The 15,539-nt window shown below is 44.5% G+C and overlaps 1 protein-coding gene across 3 annotated transcripts in view; it reads right to left on the bottom strand.

Annotated features, from left to right (window-relative positions):
• The window catches only part of MFSD6 (major facilitator superfamily domain containing 6), a 70,909-nt gene extending 61,385 nt beyond the window's left edge, over nt 1–9,524 (bottom strand). For all 3 annotated transcript variants that reach the window (XM_087435492.1, XM_087435491.1, XM_087435493.1), the window contains exon 1: nt 9,173–9,524. The gene's annotated coding sequence lies outside the window, so the exon portion shown is untranslated. The remainder of the gene's footprint in view (nt 1–9,172) is intronic.
• Between the last annotated feature and the right edge of the window lie 6,015 nt (nt 9,525–15,539).

The following is a 15,539-nucleotide window of genomic DNA, read 5'->3' as shown; positions in this document are numbered from 1 at the left end:
TTGCAAGATTTTCCTGACTCCTTCCTCTACCTCTGGAGACCGCTCTCACTCCCAAGCTGTTGTAGGATTTATGCGTAATTTTATTGCTCTTTTTACGGATATTTCCTGTCTACCCAATTAGATTATAAACTCCCTGATGGAGGAATCTAGTACTCAGCATACTGCCCTTTACTCCTGTAAGCTCTTAATAAATACTGGTTATTTTTGAGAAGCACCTGATGGCAACATACACGTAAGATTTTACTCAAGTTAAATGTGACAGAGATTAATTTTAGGAAATGCAGAGACATTCCAGTTGCTCTCCTGGCTTTGACAAATCAGTGCCTCTTTGAGCCTCTCTTTCCTCATTGTAAAATGGGGATAATAACACAATTCCAAGTCAACTAACTCACAGAGGGGTTCTAGGGCTTAAATGAAATATATGAAAAAGCCTTTTTCTAACTCAAACGCAACATCTGAACATTTGGTGGTGGTGGCTGGGATCTTATTCCAGGGCATAATATTTCACTAAAATGCTGGGCCTTATTTTGCAATTATTCCAAATACATTCTTCCCAAGTGAATATTCTAGAATTCTTTGGCACCACCCCTGAACTAGGCTAGCATTTAATCCATCAATGTTCACGAATTTATGTTCACATCCATTTCCATGTCCACAGCCTAACTGGGCGGGGTAGTAGGGGGGAGTGCACTGGCTCACTAGAGAAGATGTTGTTGGACTGTGGACTGGAATCATAATTACGTATCTCCACCCAGAAATAACTATTCATTTAAAATATAGTCCTGGGCCGGCCCCGTGGCTTAGTGGTTAAGTGCGCATGCTCTGCTACTGGCGGCCCGGGTTCGGATCCTGGGCGCACACCGACGCACCACTTCTCCGGCCATGCTGAGGCTGCGTCCCACATACAGCAACTAGAAGGATGTGCAACTATGACATAAAACTATCTACTGGGGCTTTGGGGAAAAAAAAAGGAGGAAGATTGGCAATAGATGTTAGCTCAGAGCCGGTCTTCCTCAGCAAAAAGAGGAGGATTAGCATGGATGTTAGCTCAGGGCTGATCTTCCTCACACACACAAAAAATTTAAATATAGTCCCCTGTAGGAACAGTTAAATTATATTTGTAACATAATAAATGTGAAAGAAAGGAGCTGAAATCCTAACATAGATTCCTTCAAACTGCTAAGAGGGTAAACGGAACAAATTATTTTCACCTCTTAAGGGTGTGGTGGGGGGAAATAGCCTTTAACCCTAAACGTGGCTTTAGTAATAAAAGCCAAGTGGATTTTCACTTTCACTTTGTGGAAGACACAATTAAATATCAATAAAAAATTTTGTACTTTAGATACTTAGATCTTATCAACCATCATGGAAGCAGATTCCTATTCATTTACTTTAGAGTTTTGATCACATATTGTGCCAATAGCTTATATAAATTTGAAGCAGGACCCGGAATCTCATTTCCTTCTATCTGTCAAACAAACTTCCTGTCTTAAAACAAGCCCAGTGTGAGGAACAAGTTACAGTTCATATTACAGCATGAAAAAATATATTTTTTAAAAGATATTTATACCTTCTGAGTTTCTCCAACAACAAAAGAAATCCAATAGATGTTCAAAATGGGAAGTGAAATTAACTGAATATGCTGCTGCTGATACTCCACATTTATTTGTCAAGAAGGAAAACAACGTAGGGTTTTCAGGGGGTCCCAGAAGCTTTGTAGAAGTAGAACCAATGCATAGTCAACTCTCCCTAAACAAGGATCAATCGCCAGACAGGGCAATGAAATCATTTGTTTAGGATAACCAAACTAACGGACAGGCTGGGTTTCCAATATTCACTGTACTTCAATTGCCGAAGCTTAGAAACCACTTCCCCATTGAAATAATATTACAAATAGTGTAGTACCCAGATCACTGAACCAAGAGTGCCAAAGAACCTAAGCGTTACAGAGGGCATAACTTTTAAAGTAGGGGAATTCTTTCTACTTTTCAATCTGGAACGCCAGCAACATATCTCCCTAGACAGGCCCACCCAGGGCTTCCCTACTCACTCCCCTCCAGCCATGAGCCACAGCAGTGGGCATGGAAATCACCGGCCACTTGCTTCCTCCAGGGCAACAGTTCCAACTGATGGGAGCCATGGAGTCGCTGCCAGCACTTTGAAAGCACTAAATAAACACCTATGTGTTTCAAAAGTATATTGATGCTACCACTATACATTTATTTCTCTAGTAAATGTTAATGCAATTCTTATTAGCTTTCTATCATTATGAATTTTCTCAGAGAGGAGGCCCTACAAGCACAACTATTGGGAGCCTGGAAAATCTATCAACATTGAAATGGTGTCTTCAAACTCCTTCTAGGTATTAGAACAGGTACAGGGTTAGAAGAAAGAAGGAAGGATGGAACCTGGTCTGCACCAGGCCACAGTGACACTGGGAGCCACAGCAAGTCAAAAATTACCATTTGAAAACTGTCTCTACTATCAAATTATTTACTATTTTAATGAATATAAATGTAATCTTTGTTTCTTAGCCAAGAAGCTACTGTGGAAAATTTTAGACTTATCTTTTCAAAGCATAAAACAAAGGATTTTTAAAAGGTTCATATTGAAAGCAGAATTATTTGCTTAACATTTAAAGAAAGAATTTCCAAGGCCAGCCCGGTGGTGCAGCGGTTAAGTGCATACGCTCCACTTCGGCGGCCCGGGGTTCAAAGGTTCGGATCCCGGGCACACACCGACGCACCGCTTGTCAAGCCATGCTGTGGCGGCGTCCCATGTAAAGTAGAGGAAGATGGGCACAGATGCTAGCCCAGGGCCAATCTTCCTCAGCAAAAAAAAAAAAAAGAGGAGGATTAGTGTCGGATGTTAGCTCAAGGCTGATCTTCCTCACCAAAAAAAGAAAAAAGATACTTTAATATACATGCTATACCAATACTTCTGAAAATAAAGATATTCAATGCTAGTAAAGATGAAGATTGACAGGTACTCTCATTCACTGAGAGTAGAAGTTTAACCTTTCTATAAGGTAAAGATTTAAGTATAAGGATGTTTCTTTCAGTAGTTGCCATAATAATCAAAACTGAGACAAAGCAACCAGTAACAGGAGCAGTTGAAGAAATCATGGTACAGTCATATGAGAGAAACACAGAACCTTATATCCATAGGGTGGAAAAACAGAACTTAATTAATAAAACATAATTAAATAGAATTAATAGAATATGGGGGAAATGCTCACGATCTACGCATTAAGTGAAAAAAAGCAGGACACAAACCTCTACGTACTGCAAGAGTTTATATTTGCAAGTCTATGTACTTCATACAAAATAGATTTTAGAAAAAGACTTGAAAATAATACCAAAATGTTACTAGGGGTTGTCTCTGAGAAGCAAAATTGGGAGTTACTTTAATTTTTTTTTCTTATATTTCGCTGGCTTTTTCTTCAATGAGCATATAAATGCTTTTACAATACATATGAAAAAGGCATTCTAAAATACATATGAAAAAGGCATTATTTTAAATACAAAGCATTTGAGTGACAGTCTGGACACCCGTGATCCTGGAGTTCCTGAAGGTCATGGGCGTCGCTAAACTGAAGTCTGCTTATCCTGCTTGCCAGTAGAAACAATGAAAGGGCCTGTGACAAGGCCTCTGAGACACTCTTAAAAGATATTATACCTTCAAAATACAGGTAACCTCACTATATTGGAAATAAAATGTGTGTTAGTTTTACCCTTTTGAAAGGCTAACGATAAAGTCTTTTATTCAAACTCCCTCAGAAAGGTGAATTTGGGTTCCAAAATTATTTTGAAATACATAAGAAGGCACTCCATAATAGCTACAGAAGCTTGACTATGCTGGACCAGATCAGCGCATTTCTTTAAAGCCACAGATATTGCGCATGTCACTCTGGAGGGTTCTCCATCACCTGTTTAGTGTGGGGGCTTCAGGCTTTGCTCTGTTGAGAGAGGCCTTGTTTACCTTGGGCCCCACTGTGTTCCTCCTTAACCTCGTCCTGAAAAGTGCCCAGAGCAGTTATAAGAGCAGAATTCGCCACATGGCTCATAAGGACCCACTTCTCCAGGGTTCTGGGGCTCGGAGTTCCTCTGGGAGTCCTGGGCTCTGCTGGCTACGTCTCCACTCTTCACCCCATGGGCCACCGGGGCCCACAGTGAGGCAGCCTCGTGGAAAGCAGGGAGGTCTCTGCAGGGAGGTCTCTCTACATAACCAGACAGGCAGCTAACTACCAGCCCAGGCTCCTCACTTTCCCCTGGCACAATTAACCCACAAATCAGGCTTGTTGAGACAACACCAGTTCCTCTTTCCAGTTCTCCTTTCATCCTCCACAAAGCCACAGCAGCGCTCCCTCCAGCCACTGCTAACTCACGAGGTCCCCGTCTCCGTCTCTCCCTCTCCCCCATCCCACCCTTAATCTCAGATCAAAACGTTTCCTCAGAGTCATTCAAAATTGCACTTTCCTGTTTTCTACTTGCAGAATGTTCCCTGAATTGGTCTCCCCTTCTCAAACACACGACACAACAAATGTCAAAAAAGGTATCTTGGCCCTCCTTTACTCAAGCCTCTTTCATAGCTGTGAAATATGGCTTATCTAAGAGCCTAGATTTCTTCCTATCTTTGCCCCATTCTCTCCCATTCCTAAAATGCAGCAGGACTACCAGGTCATAGGGGAATGAAGAGCTCTCATTCACATTTCCAAACTTTAACATCCCTGCCACACAATCATCAACACACCCACAGCTCAGCCACATTTACATTACACTAGACCAAGGCAGATGGAGGGAACTTTTTTTTTGGAGATTGGCCCTGAGCTAACACCTGTCGCTAATCCTCCTCTTTTTGCTTGAGGAAGAGTGGCCCTGAGCTAACATCTGTGCCCATCTTCCTCTATTTTGTATGTGGGTCCCCACCAAAGCATGGCTTGATGAGTGGTGTAGGTCCACACCCAGGATCCGAACCCTCAAACCCCAGGCCGCCAGAGCGGAGTGCACCAAACTTAACCACTATGCCACCGGGCCAGACCCAAAGCAACTTTTAATACACACAACACTCAGGGTAGTTTTTGCTGGTGCTGAAGTAGGGGTGTGCGTGTGCTCACGTGCTACTTAGAGCCACAAACTAGCAACCAGAGTTGCAATATCTATAGCAGACACATATTAATATACAGGCTCAAGGTTTAGGTGTTTCACATCTTTTTTTATTTGTTGTGGTTTGGTTTGGTTTTGTGCTCTGCACCAATAAATCATTGTCTTAGCAAATGACTGATAGTTTCCAAAAGCTGCCTGACCAACTAACTTAGACAATGCCACTTTACAAAATAGTAAATTAGTATCTTCTAAACATGGAGAATGAAAAACAGCTACAAAGCAAATGTTACTGAAATCCAACAATAAAGCTAAGTACTAGATAACCTGTCATTCAGGCTTTAAGTCAACAAACCAGGCTGACACAGGCTGTCTCACCCTCCAAAACGCTAGTAAAGTATATAGTAAATGGCCATAGACAGCTGATGTTGGATAATTAACCACAGAGGAATTATACACAAATGGAATGTTCTTGATGGAGACATAAAGATGTTTTCATTGCCCCACACAGAATTCATATTAGATGTATACGTTTGCTGTGCCCTGGGAAATGTCACATTTGTTTTGCTTTGAGGAAAAGTTTTACCTAAACTGGCTTTGTACTAGAGTAGGATTTTGCACTTGATTTCTGGGTTTAAAGAGACCCTATTGAACAACAGAGCTTCCTAAATCAAAAAACTGAGACTTCCCTCTGCCCAAGACATAGTTAGAACCTTAAATCAAACGTTGGATGACACCTAAAATTGTCAGAATATCTCTTCTGCAAAATAATTTTACAATTACCTTTTTCTCAGGATTGCCTATTGCATTTATAATGAACCAACTTTATTCACATTTCCTTCATGTACAAAATACAAGAAGCATATGTTTTCTTGATTCCGAAAAATCCAAATATATTTGGCTCTGGATTTCTAAGTCTGAGCAGGGAAATGTATTAATTTCTAAGGATTCTAAGCAATGACTTTTTTTTAATATTACATAAAACTAAGCAGATTGTGAGACTGTATATAATAAATATATATATATGCATCAGACTAGATTAACTTAATAACTTGCTGCACCTGAAATTATGTTACTAAAAATAGTTCCACCTGAAGTCACCCAGAATGCCATAATCTCAAGAAATGACACAGCAAGTAAATTTATTTCTCCTACTCCTACCTTCTACATAAAGAACGATCATGCTTCCAAAGACAGCCACCACTAGCAAGACCAGGAAGAAATTCTCATCGCCCTAGCCAGCAGATAAACTGGGGTATGCACCAAAGCATTCTTTTTGAGGAGGAAAATTGGGGATGCTGTAGAACATGTTATAGATACTTTTAGAAAAGGTAAAAATCAGTCATCTAAGATTCTTCACCCTTTGCTCCCATACCTGCAATTCCCAGAATACCACCTTTCTCTTTGATCTCTTTGTCTCATTTCACTTCCCTAACATTACAGAGTTTAGGCATATTTTCTCTTATTTTGGATTTTTATTAAGTGAATCAATGCTACTCTTTTTGATTCCCTTTTTAGTTTATATGATGAAAGAATAAATGTTTGTCGCAAATTTTTCTTTAAAAAAGCCCAAATGCACTTTATAAGGCAAAAAGTAAAAGCACCCTCTTCTCTTTACCCCATCCCACTTCCTTCAGGCAGCCACTGTCGACAGTTTAGGGACACCAAGGTATGTGTATGCCTGTACGCATGTTTAAGTGTATGCATATAAATCTCTTCTGCAATTTCCTTTTTTCACTTACTATATCTTGATTTTTCCCAAGACAATGTACCAAAGCAGCTAACAAGCACGTTTACAATTATTGTATTTCTCCCTTTCCCTACAATAAGACGGCTAAATCAAGATTTACTGAATATCAAAAGAAGTGAAACAAAAAAACCTGTCAGGCTAATACTAAATATATCTGTGGTTATCTTCGTTTTTATGCTTACTTTCAACCTAAAAATGGAGAGAACAAATGGGTAAACATATATGCATTAATATATATTCACTACACATATACAGATTATCTTACATAGAAAATGTTAACAAATATTATGTAGACTGAAATGATGTTAACTTTCCAAGTCAAGAAGCAAAGGAAGGCACCTGCGTAGGTGGCAAACCTGAACAAGGAGGGGCACCATGTGGAAATTTCCTGGGCTTTGGAGCCAGAGACACAGGGTCAAATCTGGCTCTACCTCTTACCAATTATGTGGTTTATGTAAGTTCCTTAACCCTTCTGGGCTTCCTTTTCATCATCCATAAAACTGGGGAAAAGATTTATTCTACAGAGATTTAGAAATTAAGTGTTTAAGATGGTGTCTTATACATAGAAAGTGCTCAAAAAGTGCCTTATTACTGTTAAAAAATCCAGAAACTATATATAATAGACTTGGTGATCCAATACCTCAGACCACCAGATACCTGCAAACCTTGCTGTTTTGTTTATCTTTGTGTTTCAGTTCACCTTCACGTTTTCATATTTACCTTATTTGTGTAGACACAGCAAGTGCCTCAGAAATAAATTACTGTAAACACGCTTAGATGCTTTAACGCATTCCTGACATATGATCCTCTCTCCTCCTATTCCCCTGGTGTTTTGCTCAGGGCTCATTAGCAACGTCCCCAACTCCTCCTAGGCAATCTTAAATTTACTTTCAACTTGTGATAAACACAAGCCATCTGATTACCACTAAATAACTGAAAATATCTTCCACATCTGCTGATGACCAGCAACTTAAAGTGTCAAAAGCTGCCCTTCCTATCCTCTCCTTTTACCTAACAAGGCCATCAATGATGCATACACCTTTAGCTGGTTAGTGGCCATGTCTTGGGGAAGGGATGCTCTGCAGACACCAGGGATCTACCAAACACACATCTGCTTTTATCACATGTTGTTGCTCAACTGTATGCCCACCCACCCTTTACACTCATTTATATTGAAGAGGTTAGATTTCTACAAAATCCTAAACTTCTAGAACAATTAGAGGTAAAGTTGGCCACTATACAATCCAACCATCTCCTTTTACATGTGCGAAAACCGAGACTCAGGAAGATGTGACATGCCCAAGGACATACAAGTATTTAGACACGAGTTGGGATGACAACCTCAACTCTTTTTTAAGATTCTTTCCTACGACAAACAGGCAAGGTTTAATCCGTTCCAGGAGCTCTTTCGGATATTTATTAAATATTTTTAGATGAAAGGAAATGTTTGTGGTTGCAAATGTGTGTGGGAGAGGCAAAATGCACCGTGTGCCGGCCTTAAGGGTAATTAATCCACCTGTCTGTCCACGTGGGGATGGAATAAATGAGGCGGAAAGTTGCTTTCGGAATTTTTCACCATCCTACTTAAATTTACAGGGGGCTGTGTAGGGAATAAATAGGACCCAGAAGGCTAGTAACCCCCATCACTAGCTCAAAAGGGCTCTGGGAACGTGTTAGACCAAGTTGACATAAAGAAGCGAGAGGTGCGGAATTTCTCCTAGGATGGTAGCAGGCAGGGGGAAGAGGTATTTTTTCCGTGTTTATTCATCTGGGGAAGCAGACGCTGTCAATTTCCTCCTCTTGCCACTCAAGTGGCCGCGACCTTGTCACTGGGGCTGTCTGGTGGTTCTCGCCTCCCCCTTCTCCCGAGGATGTTTATGGCAAAGGCGCGAGCCGGGCTGGGCCGAGAAGGGCCTGGACCTCGGGGCCCAACCCTCACCCCCACCCCCGGCGCGGCCGGCTCCCGGCGAGGGCTCCCTGGAGCAGCGCCTTTGTTTTCCCGACTCCAATTACGTTTGCGGAAGTGCTGCCCGCGCCGGGCGCGCCCGGGGTGCCGGCTGTAGCCTCCCCCAGCACCCCATAAAGATGACAACCGGCACAGAAGCCGGCGGGAGGCAGGCAGCGGCGGGCGAGCGGGGCTGGGGGGCTGGGAGCGGAGACACCCCCGCCCGCCCTCTCTCTGGGCCCCTCCTCCGAAGCCCCCTCGCCGACAGCAGGTGTGCGCGCCGCCGGGGGGCTCCCGGCCCCGCGCGCCCCTGCGGGGGAGGCCAGGGTGGGGCTCCCGGCCGCCCCCGCCTCCCGCGCGCGGGCCCCGACTCACCTGCTGCGGGCGGCGGCGGCGCTCAGCTGCGCGGGGCGCACGGAGCCATCTCCCCCGGGCGCGGGGCGGCGGCTGCCGGCGCCGGGGCGGCGCGCACCATCCCGGGCGGCGCGCTGGCTCCTCGGGGGCTGCGGCGGGCGGGGCGCGGCGGGCGGAGGGATGCGGGCCGAGCGAGGCGACCGCGAGCGGCGAGCCGAGCGCACCCGCCGGCGCGACCTCCTCTCCGCCACCTCCTCCCCCGGCCGGGGCCCCCGCCGCTCCTGCCGGCTGGCCCCGAGTCAGGGCTGTGCGCCGAGGACCCGCCGCCAGGTGCAGCGCCCCGCCTCCTGCGGCGGCGGCGGATGCGTCGGCAGCCGCTCCTCCCGGCCTCCCGCCCGCCCTGGCGGCCCGCGGGGACCCGGGGACCCAGCCCTGCTGGGGAGGCGCGCCGAGGAGGGGAAGCCGGACCGCGAGGTTCTGTCCCCCCACCCTCCGACCCCTACCCTGGCCCTGACACCCACCCCCGCAGGCAAATGATGCAGGCCTAGCTCCGGGGGGAGGGGCGGCGAGTAGATGGCCGCCTGGTTGGGAATTGTCATAGTAATAACAATAATAGCCATCGTTTATTAAGTGCAAGCACAATGCTAACGCACTGATGCGTTATCTCAGCGTCTCTAGCCCCGGCCTTGGCCGACTGTCCTCAGTTCACCCGGGAGAGAGGAACGGGGCGGGGGACCGGAGGCAAACAACCGGGGTCTCAGGACTCACCAGGGAAGGATTCACCGAGGCTACAGCACCCTTTCAAATTGGGAGGGTGCTACTGATATCCGGCGCCTTGCTGAAGAGGTAACCATGTGTGTCGCACTAAGAACGTAATTGAAGTTGTATTTCTGGTTAGACACGCAGAGGGTGGGGAGAGTGGAGTGGGTTGTAAAAGGTATCGTTCCTTTAGGAAGAATTTTTGGGTGCCTGTGATGGGCTCTGGGAGTGCCATTTCCTGTTCTCAGGGAGCTTGTGGTCTTGTTCTGGCAATAACAACAATAATAATGGCCGCTGACATTTATGAACATTTCTTATATATGAAGCACTAAGTTCCACTTAAACCTTACCATAATCCTAACGATATAGGTAATGTTATTCCTATTTTACAATTGAGAAAACCAAGGCTGAAGTTTAATGTGACCTATCCCCAAAATTACTAAATAGTAAAAGGGAAAGAAGTCTTCTTTTATCTCCAGGTCTTAAGCTCTTAACCACGAAATCCTAGGGATGCGAATTTGATAGGCCCTGAAGTTTTAGGATTTGAGGTCCCTCTTTAGGAAGAATAAAACAAAATTATAAGTACAAAGTCGCTATGCCCCACCCCAACCCCGACCCTAGGTAGGGTCCCTGAAGCTTAAGCTACATTAGCCTCCCGATAAATCCGCTTGCAATACTGATGCATAAAAGCAAAACAGTTAAAGGCAGTGAGTGCTCAGGATTCAAATGAAAGAGGTTAAGGTGGTTGTTGGACTCAACAAGACGGAAGACAGAATTTGGTCTGGTGTGGCCTTGAGACAGCTTCCTACTGCATTGTTTGGAACTGAACAGCTCACAAAGTACCCAGTTGATAGCTGTCATAACAGAATTATCATTCTTCTTATCTGTCCAGCTATTAAAGGAGCAACCTTTTAAAAAAGGAAGAACGTGAACAGACTCCAGGTCTAACCTGGTTCAGGTTCTCTCCTGCATGTGAAAGGAGGGGAGGAAGAGCGGGAAGAACTTGGGGGAAGAAAGGGTAGTTCTTGACCTACAGCTGCTCAAAGGCGGCTCCATGTTGAAAAGTGAAGCCAAATCATCCTAGAGATTAAAGCTGGTGTTTCTGTTTCAAATAGGACGGGGTTAGCCTCAAGGGTCACTTTAGCAGAATACATTGTCTTAATTGGGCTTGCTAGGGCAGGCATTTTTTCCTGGAAGCCCCTTCCCTTTTCAGTATGACTAAGGAGAAGCTGCAAACACACGTAAAGAAGTGATCTACCACTCCTCCCTCATCTCCCTACCCGCTGAGAGGTAACTAGTGGGTGTGGTGTGGGAAATCAGCTTCCCAGTATACTGCCAGGCAGGCTATCCCAGGAGTCATTGCACTGAAAGGCTCAATGACAAAAGTAAGATGTTGAAATCACATGGCTTTTTGAATCAATTTAAAATGCAGAGTAAGAAGCCAGGGGAAAGAGAGGATACATTAACACACTTAGGATAGAGTACAACTATGTGGTGTGTTTTATTAAATGTGCGTGGAACCTGTGCATCTCTTTCTCTCACTCCCTTCCTCCATCCTTCTTCCCCTCCCCTCTTCTCTATGCTGATGGAGTAGTTACAAGGACCAGAGTTGAGGTTGAACGTGGGGACTTAGCAGACGGAAGGTACCTGGTGCCAGAGCCAACACACGCTGTCTCAATTGAGAGGCAGAGGAGCGAGTATGTCTGGCCATTGTTATAGCTCACCAATTAGCCTGATGAGTAGCCGTGGATTTTATCTGCATTTCTCAGGCAGAGAACAAATGGAAACTGTGTATGTGTCACCATTGGGTGGTCATTTTAAGCCTTCTTGAGTACTGAGTGTCTCATGTGCCTCATGAATATTTACTGTATCAAGAATATTTGCTGCTGGGCCTGCCCAGTGGCACAGGCAGTTAAGTGTGCCACTCCACATTAGAGGCCCCGGGGTTTGAAGGTTTGGATCCCAGGCACGCACCGTCACACTGCTTGGCAAGCCATGCTGTGGCAGTGTCCCATACAAAGTAGAGGAAGATGGGCATGGATATTAGCTCAGGGCCAATCTTCCTCAGCGAAAAAAAGAGGAGGATTGGCATCAGATGTGAGCTCAGAGCTGATCTTCCTCACACACACAAAAAAGAATATTTGGTGCACACTTGGACCTTCCAACCCTTCCTCTCTATGTTCAGCTCATATATGTGCTATTATTTTATCTTACAAACTACTTACTTCTACTTTAATTTCATGTTTCCTCCTTAAGTTTATTTGTCTTATTTCCTTTGGCAGAATTCATTATTCTTAACTAACAAAGCAAACACATTACAGTAGGTAATAATAATAATAACAGCTAATACTTATATAGGACTTAACCTGTGTCAGGCACTGTTCAAAGCTCTGTCCATATGTTCATTCATTTAATCCTCACAACAGTCACATACAGGTAGGTACTGTTATTATCCCATTTTACAAAGGAGGAAACTGGTGCATACAAATGTGAGGTAACCTCACCAAGGTCAAACCACTAGCAAGTGATAGAATCCACATTCAACCCAGGTAATCCGGCTTCAGGGCGATGGCTTTTAACCAGTCCTTCCTCCTTGCTCCTGTAAATACTTAAAAACATGCATATTCACATATGAAGAGTTGGGGATTTTATTTGATGCAAATGGTGTCATCTGCTTTTCTCTCCCCACCTGTCAGCAACATTGGACACTATTGACTTGCCGCTCCTTGAAACTCTCCCTTCCTCTGACTTCTGTGACCCACAGCCTTGAGTTTTTCTCTTTATCTCTCAGTACTCCCTTTTGTATGCTCCACTTGGGTTTTTTGTGTTTTTTTTGTTTTTGGTGAGGAAGATTCACCCTGAGCTGACATCTGTGCCAATCTTTCTCTATTTTGTATGTGGAATGCCTCCACAGCATGGCTGATGAGTGGAGTAGGTCCACACCCGGGATCCGAGCCCACAAACCTGGGCCACCAAAGCAGAGTGCATGGCCACTCAACAACGGGGCTGGTGCCTCCGCTTGGGTTTTGTTCTAGGCCTTTCTTTCTTCTGTTTTTTCTGTGATTGTTCTCACCTACTCCCTTGGCTTCAATCACAGAATATTTGAGGATCCCTCTGAATCTTTCTCTCTGGGGCAGCTCTCTCCTAAGTGCTAGATCCATATGGCCAATTGTCCAGTAGGCTGTTTCACAGGCACCCCAACATCACTAAGTCCCATATCACTGCTTCATTATCTTTTGCCCCTCCCCTACTCAGTCTTACTTCTGGGTCCCCCCCCACCACCCCGGCGTGATATACAAGGCCCTATACTCAATGCTCCCTTCACCCTTACTCCTACACCCAGTATATTAGCTTCCTACTACTACTATAACAAGTTACCACAAATTTAGCAGATTAAAACAACGCAAATTTATTCTCTTACAAGTCTGGAAGTCAGAAGTCCAAAATGAGTTTTCCTGGGATAAATTCAAGGTGTCTGCAGGCCTGCATTTCATCTTTATAGCACATGGCTCTAAACTCTGCTTCAGTCATCATGTTGCCTTTTCTGACTCTAACCCTCCTGCCTCCCTCGTGACAAGAGATTTTCACATATTGAAGTATATGGGGTAACTATTCGGGTTTGAAACTGATTTGGTTCAAACTAAAGAAGCTTGACTTATGACCTATCAAACATACATTGTACACCTGCTTTAACCATTAAAGAATGCACTCTAAGATAAGAATGCATACTTCCCCTCCTACGCCATATCTGTAATCTCCAGATTAGTCCCTTTCCCTACGACATCAAGGTCATGTTGACCTGCTAATTTGCAACTGAATACCTCTTTGAAACTTTGATGAATGTATCCTGGGCATGTTAAATGTATGTTCTTTGTTCTAAAAAGATGTAAGACTCTACTGAAAACCATGCTTCTCCAGAATGCTTTCTTCCTTTCTGGAAAATGCCTTCCCGGGTTGTTACCCTCACTTTGGCTCAAGTAAAGCTCACCTTATCTCTCTTATCTATAGAATGGTTTTTGGTTATTTTGCATTGACACTTCTTTTTTTTTTTTTTTCTTTTGCTGAGGAAGGTTCACCCTGAGCTAGCATCTGTTGCCAATCTTCCTCTTTTTACTTGAGGAAGCTTTGCCCTGAGCTAACATCTGTGCCAGTCTTCCTCTATTTTGTATGTGGGACACTGCCACAACATGGCCACCGATGAATGGTGTAGGTCTGAGCCCAGGAACCAAGCCTGGGTTGCTGAAGCGGAGTGCACTGAACTTAACCACTAGGCCATGGGGCTGGCCCCAAGACCTTGAGTTTTGTAAAGTCCTTTTTGCCCTGTAAAGTAACATATTCACAGGTTCCTGGGGTTAGAACGTGGACATCTGTAGAAGGCAATGACTTTGCCTGCCACACCCAGTCAAATGCCAAGCATCCACCTTTCAAAATATCTCTGGAATTTGGCCTTTTCTCTCTATCCCTGTGCTATGCTAATCCATGAGGTTTTCTCTCCTCTGCCTTATAACAACCATTTCTCTGGCCTCTCTGCCTCAATGTCTTCTCTCATCCAATCAATTTTCTAAATTGCAACCAAAGTAATCTTTAAAAACATCTTACCACATCATTGCTTTGCCATCACACAGGGTTGCACAACACCCCAGGGCACCATTCACATTGTGTTGTGCCTCCTGGGTGTGCCACCAGCAGACCTTGCTCCTCTACTCAAAACTCATCCAAGGTCCCCTTTACTGTAACAAAGAGATTCAAAAGTCCAGTAGTTCATTAGGATTAGAATTTTTTGTCTCATATAACAGTCCATAGGTAGGCAGTCCAAGGCTGATAGTGTGGCCCCACCATCCACACAACACGTGGATTCCATGTCTGGTCCAGGGCGACAGCTTCAGGTCTCGCCATTCCCAGCACATGTGATGGAGAGAGTGTACACCCAGTCACTCAAAGGGAAGCCCTAGCATTTGCAAACATCATGTCCGTTCATATCCCCTTGGCTAAAACAGTCATATGTCCACACCTGGGTGCAGAGTGTTTAGCTGATATGTGCCACTCTATTACTACACAAGAAAGGGAGAGTGGATTTGGGGAGTCAACTAGCAGACTTCCACAGAAAGGAAAACAAGGTGCCATACAAGAGAGAAATGGAGGAATGTAATTTAGATTGGAGGATAGGGAAGACCTCTTTGAGGAAGTAACAGTAAACTGAGACCTGAGGCAGAAGTAGGAGATGGCCAGGAAAAGAGTTCTGGAAAGACCTTACCCCACAGAAGGAGCAGCCTTGAGGCAGCAAAGAGCTAAACTTTGGTAACTGGAGTAGAGTAAGTGGTGAGCTAAGAAGAAATATTGTTACTGAACCTCTTAATCTCAAGTTCGTGTGCCTGATGTGCAGTAAGCCAATCACTGAGACATCAGTGCTTGGAGATGGAGAAAAGTTTATTCAAATTGACCAAAACAAGAAGGTGGAGGATAGGTTCTCTCAAATCCCCCTTAACAAGAAAAGAAAGGGAATTTTATAGAGCTAAGGGGATTGGTAGGAGGAGTGTCAGAGAAACAAAGGGGCAATTTGTATTTCTTTCACTCCCAATATGCCCCTGGGCAGTCTGACTTCTGGGCATCAATGGCAGCAGGGACTGGT

Source organism: Ceratotherium simum, chromosome 9, assembly GCF_057802395.1.
Source record: "Ceratotherium simum simum isolate JZ-2026a chromosome 9, ASM5780239v1, whole genome shotgun sequence".
Lineage (NCBI taxonomy): Eukaryota > Metazoa > Chordata > Mammalia > Perissodactyla > Rhinocerotidae > Ceratotherium > Ceratotherium simum.
The sequence above is the reverse complement of the archived record's forward strand: the minus strand, read 5'-3'. Positions and strand labels throughout refer to the sequence as shown.